A 26,338-nucleotide genomic window follows, 5' to 3' on the forward strand; every position below is an offset into this window, starting at 1 on the left:
TTGTCCTGTACCTGTTAACAATGACTGATGGTAAGACCTGGAGGGGAAGGGTGGTACATGGATGGGCAGGAGATGCATGGGAGTTTCCAGAGGCTGAGCTACCCAGGCTAATGGAAATTACTATTGCACAACACCAGAGTCTTCACGTGGCCTGACTTCCAATAAACTGTTCCCCTCCTCACGCCTTGGAGAAAGTGAAATAAGACATTAGACTTTCAATAATCTCATATGGTGATGATCAATCAAAACCCAGAGAAGGTCAATTTATAGAAATTGTATCTGCTTCACTGGGTGGCTGGAACCAGGGAGCTGAAAAGAACACAGGTGCTCACCTTTGATGTGTGAAGTTGCCTAAAAAAATGGCAAATGCCAAAAAGCACTGCCTATACACATGGGGGCTTTTCAAAGGGAGGGGGTGCTCCCAAGAGGCCTGTGTCAGGCGGAACACTGTAGAGATCTGCCTGCCCAAAGGCACACACACACATGTTTAGGCCACATCAAAACTATTTATTTTTATTATCCTTTGGCTATTTTCAGTTGGCCTTTCCATCTTTCTTGTTTGTTTTATCACCAATTAAGTTTATTTAGTGAATTAACTTTTAATGGATCCTCTGCTTTGTTCTTCAGAGTTGGCTTCTAGGACTTGGGCCTTTTTAGCCAGGACCCCTCTTGCCTTTGTGACCAGCTCTCTCACACACACACACACACACACACACCCTCCGTCCCATTCCTGGAAGTGAAGGGCTCAGTCTCTGTTAACTCCTTGCCTGCTGGTGTCTTTTCTCTGTAGCTACTAATCACCTCCTTTTGATCATTGCCAAGTTCTCAGGTTGAAGGAAGGAGAAAGGACCTCTTGACCATTCTGGCTGGCTTTCCACATGAGCCTGAAAATGTCGACAAATTTGAAACATCTGCTGGGTTGCTTTGGTCTGATTGCTAAAATATGCCGACCTCAAGCCCCCTCCCCCCGCCCCTTTTAATCTGTTTCATATTCACAAATTAAGCATTTAGTCTGGGTAATAAATCAGAGCGGTTTACGAGACTCACATGAGACAAACAAGCGAGTAGGGCGAAGCACAAGCCCCTGGAAGCCGAGTGCGCAGAGCTGCCGGGAGTCAGAAGCTCCACGCGCTTGAACGCGGACAGCAGCCCTGGCGCGCCCTGACACGCCGCTGGCACCCACACTTTGGCCAGTCCCCGAGCGGAAGAGCAGACGGGTGCAGGGGAGCAGTCCCGGCCTGGACCCACACCCCCTCCAACCTTCCGAGCGAACCCGAGGCGCCCGGCCCGCCCCAGCTCTGAGCAACTCAGCGCCCCCGCCCCGCCAGGGAGGGGCCGCTGGCAAAGGCGACTGCCGCACCCGTCACACACCCTGTGGTGGGCCCATTAAGCCTCTCCCAGCCAAGGCTGGATGCCCCCTCCCCCACCTCTTCCATCCGTCTGGGCTCGGCCTTAAAGATTCCAGGCCCACACTGGCCAGAGAAGCAAATGGTCCCCCTCCAAATCCACGTGTGACCTCCACTAAGCCTGGCACTAGGCGCCACCCCACCCCCATCTCTCCGCGTAGCCTCCTCCCCGGTTTCGGTCCCAGCAGCCACAAAGCTACTTTCAGATTCAGAAGGGGCGGGGGGCGGGAAAGGGCTCTCCTTCTGAGTGGATTGAGGCTTAAGAGAGAGGCACGGGGAGGGGAGCCAAGGCACAAACGGGGCTGAAGGCGCCCGCTGCAGAAACCCCGGCCCAGGCTTCAGGTACCGCCCAAACTCAGGGGGCTTCAACCTGTGCATCTCCCGCCCTCCTCTGTGAGAGAAGCTGATCTGGACCTGAGGTCTCGGGCCAGTCCCAACCTAAGACCTTGGGAGGACCCGAAGGGGGGGAGAGTGGCTCCAGGTATCCTCGTCCGGGTCTCCGTTGCCCTGCCATGCTTAAGTTCCCTATCGACTGGCGTTCTGGATGCTACGCCGGGACTCAGTGGCAGAGGCAGAGGGCGGGAAATCGGGAAGACCGAACAGTGCAGCCCACCCGGGACCCGGTGTGTGCGTGTGGGAGAGAGGCACTGGAGCAATTCCCCCACCTCGCAATACAGTGCACATATCACCCTTCCTCTCTTCTCCTAGCACACATTCCGACTGCGAAAGCCATTACCGCCGGCGCGCGAGAGACTTTTTAAATATTTACAGCCCGCTCTCCGCACGGTAGCCTGATCCATCTTGTGGGCGCGGAGGCGGGGCGCGGGGCTCCGCTCCCGGGGAGGTGAGGAACCAGGGAGGGGGTGCCAGCGGCCGCCCCCGGATCCTCCCGGAGCTCCCCACCTAGTACCCTGCAGGTGGGGAGGAGACAGGAGACTGCGCGTAGCGCGCCCAGGGCGCTGCCGGGGCCTGAGCAAGGGGCGGGGGGGGGGGGGGGGCGGCGCGGAGGAGGGTAGCGGCCGGGAGGAGGGAGGGCCGGGAGGCTGATTTAAAGGTTCTCACCGGGAAGCGAGCGAGGCACAGACCTGAGAGCCGCCGCGCGGTGAAATCCGAGGAGCTCTCTTGGCGAGGAGGGACTGTCAGAGGCCATTTATCTCTCGCCAGAGTGGAGGCTCGGCTCCCACACCGCCCGCGAGTAACAATGGCAGCGATCAGCAGCTCTGCACGCGCTCCAGTGCTTGAATGGATTGCGGAAGATGCCTGCGCTCCTCTCGGCTCCCGCGGCTCTCCGAGCGCCCCCTCCCTGCCTGCCGCCCCCATTCCCCGGCCGCCTCCTGCCCGAGTGCGCTCCTTGCGCCTTGGGGTTCTCGATTACGGCTCCGCCGCGGGGTCACTCCACCCCGACCCCCACCGCTGTTCCCAGGGCCTTGTCACCTTGCCACCAAGTGTCATTAGGGGCTGAAACTTGACACGAGCCTTCCCGACGCAGAGACCCCCGCCAGCCCCCTCTCTCCTTTGCTTCCCTCGTGGCAAGTTTACTTTCAAGGAGTTGGACGGGGTTTTCGCCTCAAAGCCCAGACTTGTGCGGGCCTAGAGCCAGGGGGCAAGCTCCGAAGGGTGTCTTCACCGGCCCCCGCGGCCTAGGGTGTTAGAAAACCCCTGGCTGGCCCCCAGCTCTAGCGCCTGAGGCCAGCACTCCCTGCTCCCTCCCTGTAGCTGCTCATCCACCGACAGTCCCTGAGATAGGCACATGCACACGCACTCCGGGCACTCCCACCCGAACCCACACGTCTGGCCAACTTTCGGGTCAGCGTCAGAACTGCGTACTCAAATTCTTCTTGGCAGCTTACAGTCTGGAGAATTCAGAGTTCAGAGAACGCCACAGACAGTGCAAGGTCGATCACATAGGTGTTTCCCCTCAACTCTGCAAAGGTTTCCTAAAAGCCCCCTTCCAATTGCTGCTCAGGGAGCAACGGGGAACGCAGCGAGGGATGTTCCGAGCCCTTCTGGGTTTGCTTTGGTGGAGCTAAACCAGAACCTGGGAAACGTTTCAGCCCCGGAGATCGCTGAGCCCCAACGCGTCAGCTTGGGGCGGGGGGGGGGGGGGGGGGGGGCTCAAGGGGTGGCACTCGCAGCGACCCTAAGGCAGTGCCAAGTTGCCGGGAGAGAAAATGCCGAGTTGAATCCCGGTGAAGGGAAGGCGCTACACGTGCGCAAAGAGCGCCGCTGCGTAAAAGTGGAGACGCACTCAGAAAGGCAGAGTACGACCCGCTGACCCAGGAGACTGGAGAAGGCAGACTCTCGAGAAGCTGGCAGCGAGACAAAGCGGGAGGAGAGAGCCAGGGAGGCTCCGCCGCAGACCCGGAAACACAGGCAGCAGCAGCAGACGCCACGGCCCGACGCGGAGGCGTGTGCAACCAGGCCCTGCCTGGCACACCCGGGTTTGCGCGCTCAGGGACGATTCGGACTCCTGGAGGGGCCTATTGCCAGAGCTAGTCTCTGTTGGGTCTGGGCCGGCTTGGCAATGCCTTCCCAGCAGATGGTGGGGTCCCTGGAGTGGTCTTAACTGATAGAGGGACCCTTCTGGTCTCTGCCCCTTCTGAAACCTTGGACAAAAGTAGTGGGGTTTGAGGAGCACGGCCTTCAGAGAGCTCCAGTCTCCGACCTGGGGGCCTTGGGCAACTATTTATCTGACTATAAGGCACTGGAGAGCCGCCACCCCAATCGAATTAACATTTGGGCTTCCCAATCTCAAGACCCTCATGGCACAGCCCCACACCCTGACTTTCCAACAATCGAGAGAGGACTTCCCGCAAAAAGGATAATGTATGATAATGTGAGAAGAGGACCCTAGCCTCGGATCTCTGCCACGCCTTCCCACCGCCCGCACAAAAGGCTCAGCAGCATCCCCCCCACACACACACACACTAGGCCAGCAGTGTCCCCTTCACTCCCCCATCCTGCTCCACAGCCCTGGGCAGCTGCAGTGGAAAGCACCTCTCCTCGAATAAAGCCGAGCGCTTTCCCTTGGCTGTTTCCCTTGGCCTTTGCACACACTCACTGCCCCCACCCCCACCACACACGCACACCCCTTGCCCTTCCTGTCTCCCTGCCAGGCATCCTCAAAGCCTGACTGTTAAACCTCAGTGCAAAGTCCTGGCTGAGTGGGGATCCTGGGAGATCAAACGAAGGTGGCCAGGAGAGAGGAGTGGGCCCATATGAAGGAGGGGGCTCATGCCTGAGAGAGAAAGAGGCCAGCCAGAGACACAGCCTGCCAGAGAAGGGGAGTATAAAGGGAAAGCCAACACTAATCCCTCAGCCTGCCTACGTGGGGCCTGACAGTTTACAAAAGCCTTTTCCCTGAATATTATCTCATTTGCACCAGCCTCACCACCGGGCTGTGAGGGAGGTAGGGCAGATAGCATTACCCCCATTGGCAGAGGAGGGAAGTGGGGCCCAGAGAGGTTGAGAGACGTCTGTACCAAGGTGGCAGAGCTGAGTGAAGAGGCCAGAAGCCTGGGGTTTCCTGTCCCCAAGTTCACTTTCCTGTTAATAGCTGTGTGTGTGTGTGTGTGTGTGTGTGTGTGTGTGTGTGTGAAAGAGAGAGAAGAGCTGTGTGGAGGGGAAGGGGATGGCCAGCCAGACAGGAATGAACACTAAAGTTAGGGAAGTCCAGGAAGGAAGGACACAGCCCCACACCTCTTCCTCTATCCAGGTCTCACACAAAAGCCGTGGCTCTTTCTATGGCAGCCTGGGAGCACTGTGCTGCCTGCCCAAAAATGAGCCCAGTGCCTGGCTGTGTCTTCTGCAGTGGCCATTCCAGAGGTCTGGTATCACCCCACACCCCACTTGTCTGCACAGCTTTCTTCTCTGCCTGTCATCCCTGCCCCCAGCCTCGGTTGCAGGATGCCTTGCGTCCAACTGTGGTTTCCGGGCAATAAAACAACTATTAAAGTCTCAGGCACGGCTGGTGATTTGCATCACATCCTCTCGTGCGTGGATTCAATATTTAATACACAATATTGAATAGGATATTAAAAATCAATAGCTAAGGACCCCTGGGGAGGCAGCACAGTGTGATCCAGCTTGGAGAACACAAGCCGCTCCTCTAAAAAGACAAGGACGTCAAGTTCAGCCAAGCTGAGCCCAGCACCAGGGGAAGTGAAGAGTAGTGGATGCCTCTCAGCTTCCTGATATGCTTAACTGCGCCATGCCCCTAAGCCCAGCTAAAGGGAAGCCGAAGGAATGATGTTCCCCGGGCTTTACTAGTGGAAGGTGGTAGGTTAGGATTTGTTTCCGAGCAAGTTACCAGGTGGATGGAGCTGCTTTTTTGTCACTGTTTGCACTTTGGTTTGGTTCAGGTCTGAGTCCCGCAGGTGAGCACTCAACACTTCCCACCATGATGGCTGCTTCCCGGAGCCTGAAAACATCCATCACCATAGGCCCCATGGGGAGTTCTTGGCATAAGCTTTCAGGGAGATGGAACAGGAATTCCAATGGCTCAGAATATTCTTCTCACAGTAAAAGAAATGTGAATGCCTGATAGTAGGCTCAGAATTGCAGGGTCTTCTGAGGCACCACTAGCCTTCAAGACAGAAACTCTCAAGCCATATGACCTATCCAAGGGCCTGGTGATGGCTGGATGCTGATAGAGGGAAGGGGACAAAGACTAGGAGAAGGAGGCTGCGGCATTGAAGCACTCCACTCCAGAATGAGAATCCAGATGGTTAAAGAGTCAAAGGAAGAGCACGCTCCCAGATGCAAGTATCTTTTTAGGCCTGAGGATGAACACAAATTACTCTCTTTATCAAAACACCGAAATACACTTTACCCCACACAGAAACCAGGTTCTTTCAGACTGGTTGGGTAGAGGGGTGAGGGAAAATAAACATTTTTGAAAAGCGTCCCTTTTTTCCACTACAGAAAGAGAAGAGTTTAACAGTGGGAGACACATTGGAAGGGGCTGGGGACTTTTAGATAGATGCTAGAGAACTAGGTGAACTTGACCTAAGAAAGTGCCATTCTAGACTCCAAGTTAGAGTGTTAATTATACAGATTTCCTTTTTATCATAGCTTAACTCAAATATGGATTGAGTTGGAAATCTTGTTCTGGTTATGAATAGATTGAAAGGACACCTCAGTAAAACCCCAAACTGGCGATTTGGGTAAAAGTTAGAAGGACAGAAAAGTGGCGTTGGAAAATGACAGTTAATGAGCCAGTGGCCTTGCCTCTTGGTTCCCTAACAGTTGTCAGAAAACCATCAAAGGGAGGGAACAGGCGCCCTCCTAAGAACCGTCACAGGAAAAGCTGACTCTCTCTGGCTGCTACAGATCCCCTCTGTGGTTCATAGCCCCAGCCCTCTGGGAGTGTGCCTGCATATATTTATGCATTCCTGGGCTGGGCTGCAGTCATTTTTACAACATTCATCTGGCTGTGGGCCTGTGAAACCCACCAGCAAAAGTTATCCTCAGAGGAAAAGACATTCTAAGGTGGATGTTGAATACAGAGCAACTGCACCAGCCAGTAGCAAGGTCTTGAGTCTTTCAGCACTACCAAACTGCCTTACTTCTTCCCACCTTGGCCTTCAGGCTCTGGGCCTTCTACAGACCCACGCAGACCTGACTGTTTGCACCTAGTGAGGACTTGTGGCTAGGATATGAGACAGCTGGCCAAGGGAGAAGGGAAACTCAGCTGGGGGACCCCAAGGCCCAGGAGGGCCTCCTGGTACAAGCTTAAAGCTGACCCAGCTTGGGGGAGGTATACCTCCAGAACCCACTAAGGTAGGCATATTCTCCCCCTACCCACCCACCCAGTTCTTCAAACCCAGAAGGAAAGTGGCCTTGTTCCATTTGGGTGGGCTAGGTACAAGGTATTGCCAAGTGCTTCTGCATGAAGGACCTACACATTAAGTCCCAAATGCTGAGAAGGGCTAGGGGCAGAACAGGAGAGGAAGTATTTTTGTGCCTCACACTACCCCACCCTTCCATAACATCTTCCTGGAACAAACTGAAGTTGCTAGTGGAGTTATTCCCGAAACCTCTAGAGGACTGTCACTACCTCCTGGTGCAAGACAGCGAGGAAGATGGCTTTCTGCTGAGAGGATCCAGGGATAGAATTCACACTGGATAGTACATCAATGGAGGAGCCTGATTCTGGCCCCAAACCCTACAGTTCTGATAAGACTCCACCTCCCGTCCCACGCACCCCAGAAAAAAACACCCCCGAACTGCTGGGGTGAGCAAGGAGCCTGAGCCCAGGGTCAGCGGAGGGACCGTCCCCACCACCAACAAGTTGCCAGCCCAGATAACAGCTGTGGGAGGGGGGGTGGGAGCCACAGGCAGCCACAACTGAGCAGTTGCAATCTAGAAAATTCAACAAGAGGCCGCAGCACCGGCGGCGGCGGCTCCAATTAGCTGAGCCAATTGGGAAGGCAGAGAGCGAGGCGGTGGCCCTGCCGATCACGCGGGGGGGGGGGGGTGGGGGGGGCGAGCAGGCGGGCAGAGGCACAGGGCCTCGGAGCTGCCCGGGCGGCCCTCGCCCAGCCCCTCCCGCGGGCTCTCGGAGCGCGCCGGGTGTTTACACACTGTCCTTCCGACACGGGATCAAGTTTCAGGCCGCGCCGGAGGCGCCGGGGGGCCGGCCACAGGCCCGGGAGAGGGGAAGAGCTGGAGCGGGATCTAAGACAGCGCTGCGCGGACACGAAGGCCTGGCGCGCGTGGGCACAGCTCATGCTGCGGTCTCCCCGGGAGTGAGGCGAGGGGAAGCCCATCAGGCAGGGTGGGCAGGATCAGGTGGGGCTGGGGGATGCGATCCGGAGGGCGAAGCATCTCAAAGTCTCAGGAGAAGAGTGCTTTTGCTCACTCTGGCCAGAGAACTCACTGGGAGAGGAAGGGCTGCTCAGAGAGCCTCTTGTGAGCTCTGCCACCCTCCCCCGCAGTGCCTTTGATATACTACCCGATCCAGGCCATTGTTAGGGAGGGGAGGGACGGTCTGTGGGCCAGAGGAAGAACGCGCAGTAGGGAGACCTCGAGCTTCCCTGCGAGCCCTGGCCCCAGGGATGCGGAGGCCTCGGACCGAGTGCCAGAGGGCTCACCACTGAGCGCCTCCTTAGAGCTGGTAGCGCGCGGGTGCCCCACGTCGTCAGGCGGCGGCGGGTGAGCTCCCAGCAACACAAGCACACTGTAAACAGCTGCGTGCGCGCCCTCCCTGCCCGGGCTGAGAACCTCACCCAAACACCACGTCGCCTTCTCTCCGGCTACCGGCTGAGGCTGGGGGTGAGGGGGGCCAGACGGGGAGCAAGGCTTTTGTAGCTGAGTCTGGGGAAAGAGAGCCACCACCCCCAGGCCACCAGGGCCCGGGAGCGAGCGTTCTGAAACTGCAGGGGTGCGGGGTGCTACGGGGAGGGGTAAGAGCCAGCGCCTGCCCCCTCCCCACTGAATGTCTGCTTTGTTCCGGAAAACAAGGGAAGCATTAGGCTGCTGCCCCCGGGGAAACACAAAACTTCTTTTTGAATCTCGGGAAGGGCGGTTGACTGCGCTACGGGGCTCCCGAGACAGACCGAGGAGGGGAAAATCTGAGAGGGCGGGCGGAGACAGACTCCGGAGAGGGGACAACGGACAGAGTGGGGGGAAAAGCCGCTCAGGGTGACCGGGCGGCAGACCTGGGAACCCGACTCGGCGCGAAGGTGCCGCACGAGTTCCAATGAGCAGCCAGCCTAGCCAAGTGGCGCCGGCCCAACCAAGCGGCCGTGCCAGCTTCCTGCCCTGCCCAGGACCGCGGAGCAGCCGGGGACGCCGCCGCAGGCTGGCCCGGAATCTCAGGACAGCGGGGGTGGAGTGGGGATGCAAAGGCACAAGTAAACCCCGACTAGAACTTTCTGCACCTCACCCCTACCAACCCCTAGAGTGGGCCCGGACCCGGACCTGTGAGTCGTCAGCTTGGGCTTTCAATATTGGAGGGAGGGGGCAAAGGCCCAGGGAGCTCCACCGCTCAGGAGATAGGGTGCAGTCTTAAGTGTCTTTGGTGTCATTTGATGACAGCTAACCCGATCGTCTCCAAAGCCGGCTGGCTGTGCTGCTCCGAGGAGGCGAGTCAGTTCTATCCTGGCTGGTAGAAGTGGATAAGAGGGCGAGCAAAAGAAAACCTGGAGCTCGCTCGCTCGCTCGCTCGCTCGCTCGCTTTCCAGCTCCCTGCCCTCCCCCGACCACCACCCCTCACTCGCCCTTCCCGCACGTAAGGAAGGGGAGGGCACCCAGGCTCTGTCCCACCCCCACGGGGCGCTCCCGTCCGCCTCCGGAGCTCTGACCGAGAGCGAGGGTTTTCCCCCTTTCCCCTGGGTTCTAACTTCCTCTAAACCTCCCTCCTCGCTCCGAAAAGCCCCGAGGAGAGGAGCAGAGAGGAAGCACGCCGCTAGTGTGCGAAATGAAGACCATGTGTGGGGACGGCGGCATCAGAGTGCAGCCGCCTAGGCTGGGGGGGGAGGGTTGGCGAAGGCCCCCGCGCAGCGGGAGGCTTGGGGAGGCAGCCGCCAGCGCCTCTGCTCGGCGTTGGGGGCGCGGAGCCGCAGCGAGAAGCGTCGAAGCTGCTGGGCTGGCTTAGTGGCAGGCGGCAGCGCGGGGGTGCGGGGGCTGCCACGCCGTGGGGGGCGGGGGGCGGGGACGCAACCCCAGCTTCCTGGGCCGCAGCTGCGACCCAGGGCGCAAGAGCAGATCGTGCTCGGCGGCGGCGGCTCGGGCCCGCCGCGCTCGCAAGCTGAGAATCAACAAAGGGAGGCGGCTGGCGAGCGGGGGAGGGGCGCCGCCGAGCGTTCGCTGGCTGCCGTAGAATAATAAAAAATAATTAATAATGATAATAAGAGAAAAATCCCCTGGCTTTCATGGCTCTGGGTTTCCGTGTGGCTGCAGCGGGAAGCGCGCTGTCCTTGAGGCAGACTCTCTCGCCTGATATGCCCGCCCCTCCCCCTCTCTCGCCCCCTCCCCTCCCCAAGAACCGGGAAGAGAAAGGTCTGCAGCTGACAAATATTATCCATTCTCCCCATCGATCGCGGAATGTACAGATGTGAGCGCTTGATGTGCCCGCGGAGCGGCGGATCCTCCCTGCTCGCTCGCTCTCGCCCAGGCTCCGCTTGCTGCCCCCCTCCTCCCCCTTTGTTCTCCTCCCCTTTCCCTCTCTTTAAATAGATTTCAGGGCGCTGCCTGTTGGAGAGCAGCTGGCGATCTCTCCCAAGAGAGGGAGCGAGCGCAGCCCGTGGTGCCCTGTCACCAACCTCCCCTCCCCCGCCTTCCGCGTGCGGACCCCCCCCCCACCTTTCTGCAGTTTCCAAAACAGAAAACACCCGAAACACCCACGTCCACTGCACCGCGAGTGTCTCGGAGCCTTTGGAACCCTCGTGCTGTTCCCTGTGTCGGTGTCTGTCTGTGTGGGGGAGGGAGGGGCCCGGGGACGTGCCGGAAGAGCCAAGGGTCGGGATCTGCCCCTGGCAGCAACTGGGACGCCACCCCAGTCACGCAGAGAGGGGACAGTTGACCCACTAGGCTACGGAGGCAGCCCTTTATTCCTCTTTTGCAGATGGCAGATTCAGCCGGCAGCGTCCGGCCTCAAAGGGGCCAGCCGCTCGGCGAAGGGTTAACCCGTCGGCCAGTGATCGCGAGCACACACACACACACACACACACACACACACATTCACACATACCCGCGCGCGCCGGGCGCCCTCCCTGTTCGCCCGAGCGCCCGCCACAGCCCGCAGTGCGCCCGGAGCTGAAGGGGGATTTCGGCGGGGGGGGGGGGGAGGGGCGGGGCGGGCTTAACCAGGCCGCTCGACTGAGCCGAGGCCACCTCGCCGTCTGTCACTTAAATGATTGTCCTCCGCTCCGCTCGGTGCGGTCAGTAAGGGCTGTTAACAGGCAGTTGCAATCAGTTTCCGAAAGGTCAGCCAAGGTCCTCCGGCTCTCGCAGACGGAAGGCATTACGAAACCGCTTTTGTATCTGCAGGCACTTTAGAAAAAGAGGCGAGGAGGGGCGCACCGCAGCGCCGCGGTGCTGCGAGCCCCGGGAGAGGGGCGGGGGTCTCGGGGCGGGGGAGCTCGCCACCCCACCCCTGGCGGTGGGGAAACCACCCGGCCAGTGACCCAGGCCCTCTTCGTTTAGATGGGGAGGCAGGAAGGAAGCGGGGGAGCAGGCGGCAAGGGAAGGAGGAATGGGAGGAAGTGGGAGAGGCGTCCTGGCTCCCCTCCTCGCCTGGCCTACGGCCACAATAGGACCCGGACGGGGGCAGGCGGCCTTGGGTGCGGCAAGTCCCGGCTCGGACTCTCAGGTCCTCCCGACGCTGGGAAGTGGGTTGAGGGGTGGTTGGAAAAAGAGACCATCGCAGAGCAAGCGAATCCCCGCACGGTGTCTGAAGACGCTGCCGCCGCCGCCGCTAGAAGTCGTCCATCAGCAACCAGTCCAACCTGCCAGTGATAATGTGCGATCAACACCAAATCACCCCCGCCAGGCGCGATCCATCATTGCTGCGCGCCGCGGGCCCGTGTGAGGCTGACTCGGGGCTGGGGGCGGGGGGCCGCGGAGCAGGAGGCGTCGCCTAGCGCACTAGGACTCTCGGCAATACCTCGCTGCCCCTCCTGAAGGCCTGCACCTCGGCGTTCATAACTCTCCAAGTTCCCCTGCCACGGAGCGCAGACCCGGTGGCTCCGAGTTCCCGGTGCAGGTCACTTAGGAGCCCATGCGTCCTCCGCGCCCTACTACCCGGTCACACCCTATAAAGCCGTCCCTTCTTCGGAGCTACTCTGCCTATCCCTTCCCCCTCCTTCGAGAAAGCCTGGCTGGCGGGAAATTAATATTTAATATCGTGAAATTGATTAAAGGGCTGGAAGCCGACGACGGGGTGGGGGGAAGGGTAGGGGCGTAATTAAAGATCTGAGAGTCGTGGCCGCTCCTCGTCTGCCCCAGCCGCTTGTGGCCTTTGTGAGGCCAAGGCGGGGTCTCGCGGGGTTGAACCCGGCGGTCCAGGGCGGTGGCCTGAGGGCGGAGGTCAGGGGCGGCCTGGCGAGGGCAAGCTGTCAAGTAACATTAGCGAACCTGGTGTTGCGTGGAGAGCCGCACCTCTCTTCCTCCCCTGTATCTTGGACTCATCTGGGCGGAAGGGTCAGGTGCTGAAGCTCCTCGCTTCTAGGCATAGAAGAGACTTTCCTGCCCTAGAGGCCCTTAAGGATGCATCCCCTCTGCGATCTCAAGATCCCCAGAGCAGCCTTCCATTGGGCCCCGCTCCAAGGCCGCCTCCCCAGCCCCTGACCGGCCTTCCAGGCCTCCCACGCAGCCCTTGGGAGTCAGGTCCACCTAGGTCTTTAACTGGGGTATCCCAAGGTCGATGCTGCCCGGAGCTCCCTCTGGTTCTCTCGTCCAGGCCCCACCTCGGGCCGCTCACGTTTGGGGCAGCTTAACTCGTTCAGCTGCACTGCAGATGGGGCCTGCCGCTCCAGGTGGCGGTCTCCTGGGATTCGTCACCGAACCAGCTCGGCAGACCGCCTGTCATACCGTTTATGATTACTGTGCCTCCCCCGAGGGGCATGGGGCTGAACAGGACTGGAGACCGGTGGGCCTGGGTCATTCCAGCTGGTGCTACTACAGGAGGAATTCAGTGGGCTCAAGTTCAGCTGTAACCCGTTGACGCTGGCTATGATTTAGAAATCGGATGGCTTGTTCAGTGGCCGGATGCTCCCCAGCTCGTGGAGGCCTGGCTCCAAAGGGCTTCTTTGAACTTTTTCTTGTGTACGATTTATTTATTTATTTTTTGTGAAGCAATCTGTCTGAAAGTACCAACAAGTGTGCAGAGGGAAGAAAACACATAAGCACAACAAGCAACATTTTTGGCCCCAATCACTTTGAGGCCAGGAGGGCCCGCCAGACTCCAGAATCGCTAGAGGGAAGGTCAGGACCAGGAAGGATTAGGCCCAGTCTTGGGTTTATTGCTGTACTTGAACAAAGCACCGAGGATGCTTAAACTGGGGCAACAGTGAGGTAATTAAAAGAGGGGCCGCAGAAGAAAGGAAAGGCTGGCGTGGCTGCAGCCGAAGAGGTTGGAGGAGGTTGGAGGAAGTGTTCTCCGTTAGAATAAGAAGCTTGTGATATGCTATGCAGAATGACTTAATTTCACCAATACAAAAAAAGTTCATATTCAGCCCCACGCTGAGCTGATAAGCAATATGCAAACTTTGGATGGGACCTTGAACAAAAGGAGGTATCAGCCACACTTTACAAAGGGCAGCGGGAAGCTTTCTCTGGGAACTTCTCTCTCTCCCTTACCCATTGTGATTCTACCTGCAGCAGCTGCTCACTAGGGGGGCCATTCTGACCGCCCAATCCGAGCCCCAGGTGAAATCACTGAGAATGCACTGCATTCATCAATGCCATTCCGGTAAATTGGAGCTTAGGTTTTGGAGTGTCCTAGGAGAAAGGCAGCCTACACAGTACACACACTGATGTCAGAGCAAATGTGAATGGGTAGCACTCATTCTGTAGCCTCTCCTAAATAATGTTATGGATTTCACAAGCAGACGTACCAGATTTTCCAACGTATTCTTGATTTCAAGAGCTCTGGGCTCTGTGTCTTTAACGGGCATGATCCCCCACCTGCGGTCACTGGTGTTGTGGAATTGTGTACCAAAGGTGTCCCAGGGCTTACTGGCCAGGCTGCCAAGGCAGGAAGAAATGGCTTGGGGTGAGGCCTGCACCTCGTGATACCCACTGGTCCTCTGTCCATCGTGTGTAGTCAAGCAGCCATCCTTCTCGCAGCCCTTATCTCAACCAAGACCTGTCCCTACCTCCTCCTCCTGCAGAAGTCTGGGGGAGTTGGGTGATAAATACGCCTTTACGGTTCTCCCAGATAGGTCGCCTATCTGGGGAAGCTGCAGACTTCCTCGGGGGTCCCTGTGGGCCAAAGAGGACTGGCCTATTCTTCCCCCCGGGGGGACAGCTGCTAGCACAGTCGGTCCCCGGGCGCCGGCAGCCCGTGCAGCTGCACGCCGGCCGCCATCTTGGCCCGGGCAGAACGGGCGGCGCTGCCCCCGGCGGTGGGACCGAAGAGCCGCAGCCGTGCCCGAAAGCCCCTTCGTGCGGCCTTTCACTGCGGACCCTGACCCTGGGCCGCCGCTCCTGGTTAAAGTGCGGCCGGTCGTCTCCGCAACGCCAGAGCGGATTTCAGTCCCTAGAAACGACCTTTAGTGCCCGGACTCCGACACGGGTCGACATGTTATCACCTCTCCCGCGCACAGCGGCCGCTCTGTGTACTCTGGAACTTGGGCGGCTGTCCCCGATTGCCACCTGCGGAGGCAGCTGGGAGAAGAGGGGGCGAGGCCTGCAGTTTGGTCCCCACCGTGCAAGGGGTTTCTAAGTAGCTTTCAGGGCAAGGGAGGATTTGAAAGTTACCTCTCTGTAAGGGATCTCGACTAGAGAAGACTGTCACTCTATTTGTCCACTTCTGGAATTCGTTTATGCAGTGCTTGCTAAGGGCAAGGCACTGTGTTAGGTCCTAGGGGAATCCAAAAGTACAAAAGTGAATTTTTTTTTAAAAAAGACACCCCTGGCCCTCAAGTAATTTATTGTGCAATCTAGCTGGGAAGGCTGGCTTGTAAATGACTAACTAAACACAAATAAAAAGCAACGTGAAATGAATGTAAACAATAGGCATGAATCCTGCAGTAAATGTCCGGGGGAAGGGCCAATTATTTAAAAAATAACCTTTACTTCTAAAAATGTAGAACTGGTCCTTACTAGGAGGGGAGGGGAAAATAAAAATTTACTAACACTGGATAGTTCCAGGATTCCAGAGAATAACAGTCATCACTTCTGAAAGGTTGATGTTTAGGAAAAATGTTGAAAGTTTATTTAAACTAAGCAAAATACCAAGAATCAGAAACATTGGATTCCTTTCTCAGCTCCTGACATTAGCTGGGTGGTAGAGATGCAAATTTCCATCAACACAGAGTACCCCTGTTTGAAATCAGTAAACCTCCCACCACACCAAAAAGAGAAGTTTTAGAAAAAAAAACTAAAGGGAAGATTATAAACTTCTAAAAAGATTTCAGACATAAAGAAAAAGGGAATATAAAAAAAGAAACAGACAAAACCAAAAAGATCAGCCTATTTACAGATGGTCTCTAAGATGTAAATGTGCAGAAAACTGTCCCAAGATGATCTGTACAGAGGTTGGAGAGTGTGAGAAAATTAGTCATAGGTCAAAGAAAATTAAGCAAATAAAAAAAACCCGAGGCAATTATTAACTCGAGGGGGAAAATCATACAAGAAAGTAAATACAATCACTGAAGCTCATTTGCCTCAGCAATAAACAATATGATGTGGTCAGAAAGTAAACAGTTGATACGGGTTTAGTAACAAATTATGATATAGCTCTATTATGAGAATGGAGGAGAGGAAGTATGATGCAAAGAATAAAAATCCTCCTCTACCATAGCAGAGAGTCAACAGATGATAGTCGCCATGGATTATTTAAGAGAAGGCCACCATCTACATAATACTTAGAAATATGATGGTATTTTCCAGAAGAATCAGGCAGAACAAAGGATGAGGGTACCCACAGTGGACTGCTTTTTTTTGCACCAGGCTTTTACATATTATTTGGCTTCATAAACTTTGGGTAAATATTCCTTTGTGAAAAATACAAATTAATTTGTAAAAGTAAACACAGACTGAGAAGAATAAAACTCCAGAGAACTTCCAGTCACGATGATGAAATTACTGTCCTTTGAAACTCTCTTCCTTTAACATACCCAAGTCAAATTATCCAAAGTGTGGAAAGAAACAGGCAGTGAGGTGAATGGATTTGGGACCCCTGGCTTATACATTCCTGATTATCAGGGAAGAGCAAGTCATCTCAATTTGTCCTTCCCAGGGAAGATGCCTTTTATGGCTTTACTGTGAAAATAACTTTCCAAGTATTAATGGAATTCCAAATAGCCACACAGTCCTCCACAGAGTGAACAAGAATAAGCTCTACAGGGCTTATGTATAAGGCTTCAAAAGCCTTTCCACAACTAGCCTATTGCTGGCACCAGAAAAGTCCTTCTTTGGAGTTAATTTTGATTAGGAATCACTTTCTCCAGATGACACTCCACTTTTAAATGCAAATTATCTTCATCTATTACACATTAGTGTGAATTTCAGTTCACAGGTAACTTGTTAGGATGTCAAACTCTATTGCACCACCTGTTAGGGTCTTACGCTCAAACACCTTACACCCAGCACTTTAAGGCCTGTAGTTAACAACATCCCTTAAAGGCTTCACATTCAAAACCAAAGAAAACATAACCCCTTTCAAATCCCACCTTGCTGGCTAAACAAGACACTTAGGTAGGGTGACACCCTTGTCTTTTTTTTTAATGCCAAATAAAGCTTAGAAGGGACACAATAATTTATGAACACTAGACCCTGCAGATGAAAGGTGACAAAACAAAGAGCAAGTCAATGGACCTATTCCGCCAACCTGCTGGGTCAACACTGATTTGGGCTGCAGCCTTACATTGGCCCACTCTGCTTCTAAAATGCCCTTTTGACCCCCCTCCTGCTCTGTGTCACCCTCTCTTTTCATCTTGATCAGAGAGAGAATCTGTTTCTCCTCTGCCCCTAGCCTACTCTGTGACTTGGTGAGAATTGGAGAAAGGTGTCCAAGGGCCTGAATTCCAGCCCTAACTCCCTGTCTTGACTGGGGACCTTTGTGTAGTACACAAACTGCACAACCCGATGTGCTGGTCCTGCCAGATAAGCCAGCTTATTTCAGGGGCCACCCAGAATATTGCTTAGTTGTGATCCACAAGGTTTCCGCTGAATTTAGGTTTTCTTGGTGCTCAACATAGGAACAGTCAGCTCTGCAGACCCAAATCACCTGAAGGAAGGCTGGGGTGAGCCTGGTACATTCTGGGAAGTCAGGATGAGGTCAGGAGAGGGACAGGTAGGGTCAGAGTTCACTCAGGAGCTCTCCACTCTGGGACTCCCATTTGCATTGAGACCTAAGACATGAGCTTCATGCCCCAAAGTCAGGCTGAAAAGAAGATCTTCATGAGTGAAAAGAAAATCAGGCTAGAGGGTGCACATACCTTTTGGATTTCCAGAAATGGGAAAATGATTACATTTCACATTTAAGGAAGGCGTGTCATGTTAAGTGAACAAGAGAAAATACTAAGTGTTGATTCCCAAGCAAAACAGAATCATGTTTTTCTACAGTGTTTCTATCTCTGTCTCCTAGTCGAGCCACAATGAAATAGCAGATCAAAGGCAGAGGCAAACACAATTATGTTGCCCGTGAAACCCCTAGCATGAAATTAGAAGTCAAACTCTCCATTCAGGGGTTAGAGACAAGGATAATGGGAACCCAGGGCCTAAGAGATGTACCCAGTCCCTTTCAGTCACAAGGCTATGCAAGCTGGATATTTAAAACCACACCTGGGGGAAGGCGACAAACAGTAAGTATTAGAGTAATTCATTATAAATTTATTACTTTTTCCATACTTCCTTTAGGAAATGCATTGACTACATTTTCAGCTTTGTACCACCTGAAGATATCTGTCTGTTGAAAAAAGTGACTTGTAAGCAAATAGTGAAAATAATTCCCTAGAGCAATAAAGGGTTAACACAGATTCCCCCAAAGATGGTGGATAAAGGATGGTAGCAGCCAGATTGCCAGTCCTGTCCCCTACCTACTTTCCCTTTCAATACTGAAGGGCCTAAAACCCATCCAATCTTACCATCCAGTTCTTCCTCAGTCCTTCCCACACTTCACAAGTTCATGGAGAAAGCTGTTTTTCCATCTTCTATTTTTCATAACATCCATATTTGCTTTATGGCTCTATTTCTTTTACCCTGGCCTAATTTTAGCTCTCTGCAACCCCCCCCCCCCATATAATTCATTCGGCCTCTGGAGGGTGCAAGCTCCTATTATAACGTAGACTATTCCGTTTAGAACCACTGCTAATTAAGCTTAGCTCTCAAGTGTGCCTGGCATGGCTTTCTCCCTCCTCTCCCCTCCCCTCCCCTCTCCTCCCCTTCTTATGGCCACAGGTTCTTTGATACTCTCTCCATTGAGAGGTAGGGTCTATGTCCCTTTCCCCTTGAATCTGAGTGGGCTTGTGACTTATTGTAACCACTAGAATATAGCACAAATGAGGATATGGTGTGAATTCTGAGGGTGGATCAGAAGAGGTGATGCAGGCGGATTATCTCATCTGCTGGCATGCTTTGTTTTTGGATCCCTGAGCTGCCAAACGTCAAGTCCTACTATCCTCAAGCCACCAAACTGTGAGGAAGCCCGGGCCACAGGGAGAGCCCATGCTTGCACTATGGGACACAGCTTAGGTCATAGGTCATAGCCAGCAGCCAGCCATGTAGGTGAGGCCATCTCCAGATGATTCCAGGCCCCAGCTGCTGAGTCTTTCCACCAAAAATTCCAACCCACAGAATCCACAAGCAGAATTCAATTGCTCCCTTGCGGCTGACATGCTTTGACCCTTCTTTTGCTAAATCCATAAAAGAGAGTGAGTTGCATTAGCCCTGACCTGTGTAGTTCAGTTGGTTGGGTGTCACACCACAAGAGGAAAGGTCACCAGTTTAGCTGCTGGCCAGGTCACATGCATGGGTTGCAAGTTCGGTTCTCTCCCTTTTTTCTCCCTCCCTTCCCCCCTCTCTAAAAATAATAAAAAACCTCTTAAAAAAAAAGAAAGTGAGCTGGATTAAAAACAAGTGTGGCATGTCATGACACAATGTCTTGTTCTTTATGGAATCCCTGTAGAACAGTGACCTGTCCCCTCCTCAAATGTGATCTCACATTTCCCTTAAAGGATCTGGTTGAAAGGACCCTATTTGCTGTTCCATCCTGATCTACACTGGCTGCACAAGAGGGAAGCACCAAGCATTTTCATTGGGTTAGCTTTTCTCCCCCATCTATTCTCTTCTCTCCCCACATTTTCCTTGTCGATTCTTGAAGGTTTTCATGTCAGGGATGGGGAGGGATGGAATGTGGGAAGACTGTCAGCTTCATTTTCTTGCCAATCTATTCGTTGCCTCCCTGCCCCCCACAAATCGAACAATTTTCCATTCCCTGACCCCAACTAACCAACCCACTTGTGTCATACACCAGACACATGCATTTTCATCCACAGTATTCAGAGTCACACTTGCTAGGCCATACCCACAGAATCACCCAGCAGTGCCATTGGCCCCTCCCTCACCCCTCCCTTCCCTGAAGCAAGCACTCACAGCCCCCTGCTGCCCAGGCAGCCCCTGACCTGAACTCATAGCCTGCTCTCCTGGGGAAGTGCTGAACTCAGGGGTGACCTGGGGTGGGCTGCAGGACATCTGGATGTGGAGGGACTGAGGAGGCGGGTGTGGGGAGCCCAGGTCCTACCCCTTACCCCCAAAAGCAGGACATCCAGGGATCAGGAGAAAAATAGGCCAAATTGTGGGTGTGGGGAGGGGGAATTACTGAACAGGTCAGAATGGGACAAGCAGCAAAGAGAAGTAGACAACATCCCCTCCCTGCCCTGCCAAATGCCAAGGGATGAACTTGCCAAAGATCAAAATACAGGCATGAAACTGGAGCAGAGGTCAAAGGGAAGGGACAGTTCTCCCCCTAACCACAGAAAGCTAGCACCAACTGGGATTACCTGGCAGCCACTCATCTCAGGCAGCCTGGCCCTCATTGCACTACCGGGGCTCAGACTCAAGTCAGCCCTGCACAGGAAAGCCCAAGGGCCTGGGACCTGCCCCTTCCCCAGAGCTTGAATGCAAAGGCTGGCACTTCTCACTGAGTACACTGTCTTGGGGCTGCCTGTCCCGGCTGGACAGTGGGGTCCTGTAGCTCCAATTCACAAGGGCTCTGTCCCCAGGCACAGGAACACACATCTTAAAAGCAATTCTCTCTTCAGACCCAAATTCCAACCAGCCAGTGAGACCTATCCCCAGCTAGCGCCTTGCACAAACCTTCCTTCCAACACTTCAAGCAATATCAGCCCAAACCCTCCCTTGCCCCTTCAAGAACCAGGACACAACACTTATTAAAATTTGACCATGATCTTTCTAGTATTTTACATGCAATAACTTCATCTCTATCCCCAATCTTATGATGGAGGCCTTCTAGTGCCCATTTTACAGACAAGGAAACTGATTTTCGGAAAGGTTACACAACCACTAGGGGCAGAGCTCCCATCTTAAGTCCAGATGTGTCTTGTTCCAGAGCTTTCCACCCTACCTATGATCTTGAAAACATTTTGATTACATATTTTGTGCCAGGCCTTGTGCTGGGCTTACAAAGATAAATTAGACATTCTCTGCCCTTGGGGAATTCGTAGGCTAGTGTGTGGGGGGGGGACGGGACAGAAACAGTGCAATACATGGGATAGGGACGCTGAATACTCTTCAGAAAATCTTGATCATCATCACCCTCCCACCCCACCTCTTATTTTTTAGCCCCTCTGATTCTTCTCAAAAGGTTAGTTTCTTGTCCTTCCTTAGGCACTAGCTACTGGCTTCCCTCTCATGCCTGTCTTTTTTCCCCTGTCATCAGGGTCTGCATCCACACAGATGGCAGGGATCCTCGTACCTTGCTTCCCTGGAAAGGCTGCCTGGAAGGGTGGTTAGATGTCCTTGGCCTCTGGGGCCCAAGAGAAGAGTGAGAGCCTGAGTGCAGCCCCAGGTTTCCTCAGCTGGGAAATGGGCACAGGAACCTGGGACACTGAGCAGGCTGGTAGGCCCTAGCAAGACTTTTATTGAAGGCTGTTAAAGGGCTTTGGGCTTCTTCTGATGAAAGGCGCTTAAATACATCTGGTTTTGATTACAAGGGAGGAGAAAGCCAGGCGGTCTCTCAGGGGTTGGGCCAGTCATTTGGCTCTGCCTTCCTTGGGGCAAAGCCGACTGCTGGTGAGGCCAGGAGGCCAGGTGTGGGGGACAGGCAGGAAGCAAAGCCAGTACAAAATCCTCCAGCTCTTCAAGGCTCCTGACCCTAGCCCCTGGCTCTGCCAGATGGGACACCCAGAAACAGCATGGTAGCTCAGAGATGCCAGACTTCTTTGAGAAAGTCAAGTTCAGAGTGGCTGCTGCTGCCCACTACTGACCCACAGTTCTTCACTGATCTCCACTCCCTCATCTCCAAAATATCCCTCCAAGAATCCTGACCCTCCAACAACCTTCCCTACGGCTCTCCTCCCTCGGGCAAAGTTAAAATAGGCTTCTTCTGCCTCAAGGGTTTCTGAAAGTGATGAAAAGTAAGAAAATGCAGACTTTTAAAAGTTAAAAAGCTCTCAACTGTGTTTTTTTTTCCAACTAGTCGGGTATCATTTTCCATAAAACAGATATCATTAAAGCTTCCACGTTACTGTAACTGATGACCATGCTAAATTAAAGGAAGAGATTAATATTAAAATAAGGTGGCTATCCAGGAACGTCATCAGGGAGTCTGGAGCAGCTCAGTGCCCTGCATTTGCCCCCTGCACGGGAATCCACGTGGGCACAAAGAGCTCTCGGGGGATCAAATGGGTTAAACACAGCCCGCGGTTCTACAAACGAAAATGCATTTTCTTATTCCCACCCTGATTTAATCCTGCTACGTGTTATTATTGTCAAGTCTCTTCGCACCAACGTTTCTAAAAGGAAAACCCGTGGGTCTGCACCGCCCTTCGCTGCCTGCTCGGTTTTTATTGTGCATGCATCCCGGTCTGTCTGAGAGGATACTGCACATCGTGACCACCTCGCAGGCGCGCACGGACACCCTTGGATTGGCATTTCGATAAGAGCTGGGCGCATTGTCTCAGCGGCCACACACACACACACACACACACACACACACAATAAAGGGCTACAGACCCCTGGCCAACCCTCCTGGCAACCCATAATTAGAGATGACCTTTGCGAAAGGCAATTAAAATATGGTAATGATCGATGAGCTAGCCCCTTTCCAAAAAAGAAGATACACAGATGTTGGCTTCAGGAGGCTCCACCTGGCCCGGCCAGGAGGCCTCCTTCAGCTCATGAATGAACTCCTTCTCCCAGGAACCTTCGATTGCCCGCTACCTACGCGAGCGCTGGCTCCCCTCCTCCTTCTCCCCTCCCCCACTAGTGCTCCGGCAGGCAGGAGCTTGCTGGCGGAGGCGGCCGGGCTTTGTCATCGGAACGAACACACAGACACGCACACGCGCGCACCCGGCCACCACGGGACCGCGGCGGCTACTGCACCGAGTCCTGCCTCACCACGCTCCCCTCCTCGCCCGCTGTTTATAAGACCTAATCCAAACCCTTTTTTCTGTCCTTTTATGTGTATGGTCCTTTTAATCGAGGAGTTGGAAAAGCATTTTAGGGGGCCTCCCGCGGCGCGCGGGACGTCTGGACTCGAATAAGACTCGTGGGCAACTGGCCTTTGTTCTGCCCTTTGCGGGGTCCCGAGGGCAGAAAAACCTCTGTTGCGCTGGGGCCCACCCGCGAACTGGCGTCAGCTGACACCAGCATCCCCTACCCCTCACCAAACCGAAACGTGAAATCCCCTCCGGGGTTCAGTCCGGACCTGCTCCGGGAGTGTGGGCCTCGCCTCGGGGAGGGTCTCTTGGCCCACAAGTGGCTCTCCTCATACAGACAAATGTGCAGTGTCATTACGGTGGTTCCTGTTGCGCGGGCACCCGGGGGGGGGGGCTCTGGTGGCGCATGTGCCCCCCACCCCTACACGACGCGGAGGGAGAGAGGGAGGCCCAGGGACTGGGGCTCCCCGGGAGGCTGCCTGGAGCAGATGCCGCGTCCGGCCCTCCTGCACCTCCCTGATGCCTTGTGGGACCGCGAGCACGGAGCCAGGGCGGCCTCTCGCCTTTCATTACTGGGCCTACGAAAGCAGCAGCCCAGGCAAATATGTAGCTATTAAAATTAATCGCCCTGCGTTGTCAGCTGAACATAATGCAAATTATTTATGGGCTGTCTGCGCAATATTTATCATCGTGCAGGCTCCAGGCGCTTCATGCCTCCGGGCCTCCCCCGCCCACCCCGGCCCTCGCAGGGCGAAGCTGCGCGCTGGCTGCGGCCGCCAGAGAGCTCTGGGCACCGGAATAGGATTCCGAGGGCGAGGCCAGGCACCGAACTGCTTTCCAGGCCGAGAGCCTCACTTTGGTTTGTCATTCATTCCACATTTGTTGGTCTACTACGTGTCAAATTAGGAGGTCTGCGAAACGGAGCGGGGAGGGGGCGAAAGGGGGAAGGGTAAAAACCAATTTAAAAAAATCGGAACTAGACAAGCTCAGGTCCTAGGGGCGATGCAGGTGGGGACACCTTGACTGCCCAAGTGATTTTGCCGTGGCTCAAGCCTGTCCTCCACCCTGGGAAAACAATGTTTGCAGAAGGTGGATTCGCAATTAGAGAAACCGAGAGCATCATCGGAGGTGCCCCACAGATCTGAGTACCACACTGCGGACTAGAACCGGAATTTGGTGTCCTACGAGCCTCAAAACTTGTTTGCAGCTCGCAGATAAAAGATTAACTGCTAATTGTCGAAATCGGCCAGCCATTTAGTTTGTCACTGCTGGGGGCCCCGTGGTATTCGCTGCACTTTTTATATGTAAAAATCAGCCTTAGTACCTCCAAAACAGCTTTTGTGTGGCTTTTTTTCTCTTTCAAATACCGTGTTTTAAAAAACAGCAGCAACACGCCACCCCACCCCCTCTCCAACCGCGCCTTCTCATTTAAAAAAAAAAAAGAAAAAGCCCAGGAGGAGAAATAATCTATAGGACAATCCCCCCCTACTGGTCGGCGCCGGCGTTAGGGCTTTTTACGCAGATCGAGTCGCCCTCAGCTGCAGAGGTAAACAGGCTTTCTGCACCGCTGCTAAATGAATCGCCGGGAAGAAGGGGGACGGCGGGGCGGGGATGGGCCTCGGGATTCCGGCTCGCTGCCAAGGAGGGGAGGGCGCAGCACCAGGGGCAGTGGGGTGGGGGCAAGCAGACCCTGCCAGGAGGCCTCAGGGCCAGCAAGGTCTGAGGGTGTCCAGCCAGAGGCCCGTGTTCGCAATCTGCGAGGCAGGGTGAAGGCACAGCCTGGGCCTCTATCCCCAACGCTCCTGGGCGCCACCTGGGGCCGGTCACGCTGCCGTGAGTCCATCTGCGGGAAAGGAGGTCTCGGGACACTTCCTCCCACACGCAGTTTTAGTAGCTCTGGGCCTTACGACGCAGAGGCAGGCCTACATCTTTCTTCTGATGTGCATTTTAAGCAAATTATTGACCTTCGTCACTGTCCCCACCCTGACGGCCAACGTCACTTCGCACTTAGCTGACCAAGCCTGAGTCAGGGTCTGCTTCCAGGGTCCTGGGGGTTGGAATGGCTATCTCTGGCACCTGCTCTCCAGACTAACAGAAAGGTACTTCAAATTTATATTCTTCATCTGGTTTCCTTTTTAAAATGTGGTTTGACCCAATTTGGAGGTCCATTTTCTTTCCCTTTAACCCCCAACTTTTGAGAGGGAGTTTTCTTAGAACATTCCAAAGATTCTCCCATTATTTCAGAAACAACTTGGAGTGATGTAAAAGAAAAGGAGGTTCAAAAGATTAAGTTGCTCTTAGATTCCCTTTATCTCCTACACTCCTGCATGGCTTTGAGGAAGGACTGGTTTTCACTTTGTTTTAAATTGGCAAGTCAGTGTGTTTTCTAAGGTGAAACTGAACATTAATCACAGTAAAGTGCAGGGGTCACGTTCCATTTACAAAATGCTTTAACACTTGGGTCCTCAGAATCCCACCTGAGAGGGGCAGGTAAGTGTTCTTGTTCCCATTGTAGAGATGAGGGAATGAGCACCTTCTCCCTCCAAGTTTCAGGAATCTAGTCCTCCCCATTGAACTGAGACTAGAGCCCAGTGAAACTTGCCTGCTCCTTCCTGAATCCACCCTCCTCCATCTTAATGTTATTTGTAAAGGCTACATCCTTTTCTGAGATATATCTACTGGGGCCCAGGCCACCATCCGGGTTGAAGGCAGCCCCCACCACCCACATTTTAGGCAGCTTTTTCTACAGCCTGCAAACCGCACAGGAGGCTCAGAGTGTCTCATACAACGGTCTGTTTACTCACTTCCCTCCAGCGGATCAATTCCGACACCAGGACCAGGACAATTTAAAAGTGTTTATGCAGAAAGACCCTCTGTCCTTGCTGGAAGTGTTTTATGGACCTGTGAGCCGAGTTAATCCCAGGAGGGGCAGCAGGATTAGTCCCTTGGTGGGTGGGGGATTCCTGTGTTAAGGTTTTAATCCCTTAAGAGATGGGGATCAGAGTGGCTTCAGCAATGTGTGCCCCATCCCCATTAAACTCCCAGATTTGGGCCGAGGCAGGTGGAAATTGAGGCATGTGTCTCTGGACCCCCAAAACCTCGATCTTCCACCAGCCATGATGTAGCGTGGTGGAGGGCGCCCCGCGTAGACGCACCCTGGGAGATCAGTATGGACATGGAGTGCGAATGGAAAGAGCAGTTGTGTGAGCGTTTCCCCTAGGTTTTATTCTTCCAGCTCTGCGGAAAGGAGGAGAGCCGCAACCCGGGGAGGGAGCGGAAAGAAACACTTAATCACCAGCGTCTCGCTGCTCGTCACGCGAAGATGGCAGCGGCTCCCCTGGGTTTCAAGGTTCCGGGAAAGGCGTGTGTTCTGCCTGGAGGCGCGCGGGCTGCTGCGCTCCCTCCCTTAGCTGGGCAGCCAGCCCAGGCTTCCCAGCCCTTCTCAACGCCAGCAAGTGTGGCTAGGCTGGCCAGTGCCCCTCTGCGGGCCCCCGCGGTGGCGAGAGCAGCTTGTTCCACCGGTCTTCGCAAGCTAAAACTAAAGGCTCGACGAGGTGAAGAGGTGATCCATCCAGCGCTGCCTCCGATCACGAGCCCCCCCCCCCCTACTCCCACTACACCATTAGGTCCGGGCTTGCAGGG

At 54.5% G+C, this 26,338-nt stretch overlaps 1 protein-coding gene across 2 annotated transcripts in view; it reads right to left on the reverse strand.

The window, feature by feature from the left end:
• The window catches only part of BCOR (BCL6 corepressor), a 111,957-nt gene that overhangs the window by 80,862 nt on the left and 4,757 nt on the right, over positions 1-26,338 (reverse strand). Inside the window, exon 1 of one of the 2 annotated variants that reach the window (XM_028522958.1) lies at positions 2,492-2,705. The exons of the other annotated variant lie outside the window; for it this stretch is intronic. The gene's annotated coding sequence lies outside the window, so the exon portion shown is untranslated. Of the gene's footprint in view, positions 1-2,491; positions 2,706-26,338 lie in introns of those variants that run through there. 2 annotated transcript variants of the gene reach the window in all.

This window comes from Phyllostomus discolor, chromosome X (assembly GCF_004126475.2).
Source record: "Phyllostomus discolor isolate MPI-MPIP mPhyDis1 chromosome X, mPhyDis1.pri.v3, whole genome shotgun sequence".
Classification (NCBI taxonomy): domain Eukaryota; kingdom Metazoa; phylum Chordata; class Mammalia; order Chiroptera; family Phyllostomidae; genus Phyllostomus; species Phyllostomus discolor.